Source organism: Pollachius pollachius, assembly GCF_949987615.1.
Source record: "Pollachius pollachius genome assembly, chromosome: 14".
Classification (NCBI taxonomy): Eukaryota; Metazoa; Chordata; class Actinopteri; order Gadiformes; family Gadidae; genus Pollachius; species Pollachius pollachius.
Window position 1 is genome coordinate 2,324,968 of NC_136947.1, and position 2,500 is coordinate 2,327,467.

At 42.7% G+C, this 2,500-nt stretch overlaps 1 protein-coding gene across 1 annotated transcript in view; it reads right to left on the reverse strand.

The window, feature by feature from the left end:
• The window catches only part of zeb1a (zinc finger E-box binding homeobox 1a), a gene marked incomplete at its 3' end in the record, with an annotated part of 56,249 nt that overhangs the window by 18,841 nt on the left and 34,908 nt on the right, over nucleotides 1–2,500 (reverse strand). The window lies entirely within an intron of this gene.

Genomic DNA, 2,500 nt, shown 5'->3' on the forward strand with positions numbered 1-2,500 from the left:
GAGAGAGAGAGAGAGCACCAATGCAGGTCAGTATTGTTTTAAGAGAGCTTCATAACATAGCAGTAGCTAGCATTTGCTACAGACAACAACTGAGACTAGGGAAAACTGAAAACACGATGAAAAGAATCCAATACAAATCACATAAAGCAGGTAATTGCTCTTGTCGCCTGATCGGCCTATAGTGGCTCTAAGCACCAAGTTTCACTGCATTTGGTCTTGGACCTTGGACCATTTGTTATGGTCTCGGGGCTGCAAATCCCTACGTTTGTGTGTGTGTGTGTGTGTGTGTGTGTGTGTGTGTGTGTGTGTGTGTGTGTGTGTGTGTGTGTGTGTGTTTGTGTGAGTGGCATCCATCAAATATGAAACCTATCCTAATACAATGTTCAGATTTACAGCCAAGAATCCATAATTCATCAATAGCTCGAAAAGCTCATCCAGTTGAAGCAAGGCATATGATATGAGTTCTACGCTGATACGCTAACATTATGGGGGAGCTTCGTCTTCATCTAATTTGTCGACTTCTCTTCAATACAAATGAATTGGGGTTCATGAAGAGTTTAATTCTAATGTTTGATTGGGTGAGGAGGCCACTCAGATATCCGTGGAGCATTTTACCGGCAGAGATTATGAGCAAAGGTAAAAACAAGGAATCAATACCAAAAAAAAAAAAACAAGGAAATACAAAAAGGGGAAAATGTCCGACGGTGACTGGTCAGCATGAAAGGGACTGCGTGGAGAACAATATCGACCGCGGCACTTTCAACTGTATGCGGACGCCAGCAGAGTGCGAGAGATGGTGTGTGGTAGGCTAGAGAAAACACTGCAGTCCTTATTTTTCCCCCGGTGGGCAGTGGTGGAGAGATGGCACAAATATCACCTGTGAATCACCAGGTGCTAACCTCGAGCAGAAGCCCCTTCAGCAACAGACTCATACCCCCCCGGTGTAACACAGAACGCCACAGGAAGGCTTTTCTTCCTGTGGCGTTCAGACTATATAATGCATCTACCATGCTGATAACAAATGCTGCTACAATTTTTATCACTTTTACCACTGTTACCACTTTACCCAGTCCCTCCTTATCACTTACTTAGTTTGTACTTATTTAATTTCAATTTATGCTGCTAAACTGCACGGTGCGTGTTGTTGCATATTGTATATACCTACGTTTAACTGCAATTTTTGTTGCACTGGTTTCTTCTTTTCTACTATGTTACCTGTAAGTGCTTACTTTTGTTGCATTTAGTTTGATTTATTTTGTTTGATTTATTTTATGGTAGCCTTTATTTTATTTTTATTTTGTTTATTTTAGTTTATGTTATGTTATCCTATTTTACTCTAACTCTGTAGTACTTTACTTTCTTTACCACCTTTGTATTGAAACTGTTGCACAGTAATTTCCCTCGGGATAAATAAAGCTTCTTGAATCTTGAATATAGTATTTATTAATGCATCAAAATATTTGCAGAATGTCAACGTGTTCATTGATCAAACCTGCATGCGTTGAGTTATACGCGATCTTGGGATGTAGGAATATTGACAATTGACTTCTACTCCTAGGAGTAGAGACCAAAAGGAGGTCACCCTGACTTTACGTACAGCTCTGTGTCCTACTCTGAGAGGCATGATAACTACGGGCCCTGATCTTTTTTTGCCCCAAAAAACGAATGCTTCCTCTATAGCTGGCACTGGCACGGCCTGTTATCTCCATCCTGGTGTCTATTAAGGGTAAGCCCATTGATGGTAACCTCTGCCTCAGGGTTTAGCCTACATTACACCCCTGACTGATAAGGCTGAGTTTTATCTATCTAATGCAGTGTGTCATTGTTTCAACTGGACCCTCTGCTCTCCTCTGTGGGGAACTTGAACTAAGACTTTCCACGGCCAACTAAATAATGTGATACCCATATCCCCCATCAGACCAAACCGTTTCAGGACGATTTGATCCATCCAACTGAGGATAAAATTGACGCACAAGCACTGCAGTATTTGAGTATTCGGCACAAAAGTGACCATGCCGGCTTTTCCACGTTGAATAACTCAAATGAGGACAAAAGGCCGAAGGAGTGCATTTATAGAAGGCAAGGCCCTTAAATAGACCTGAAACAAACTACCAAAGATAGAGATTGAATCATCATTGACGGAGAACACTCAAACTAACTTCCTCCATTCCCAGAACCCTGTGCAGCGGGTTTCAAACCACCCGAGAAACGAACGCGACTGTTGCGCATCAATAACGAAAGAGCGAAAGAAACAACACACAAACACACACACACACACACAAACAAACGCACGCACACACAGTACCAAATGTGTTTCCTCCGATTCAGAACACGTCCAAGCTTTAAGGTCGGTTAATCTTTGATGGCGTCCACCTGGAGGGGTTTTTTTGAGGTCTTTAACTTTACACTCTGAAGCGTGAACTCGGATACCTCTGGAATCTATCGATCCGTCGGACCCGCGGCACCCCCACGGCTGTTTTACCACCGCCCCACCCCCACA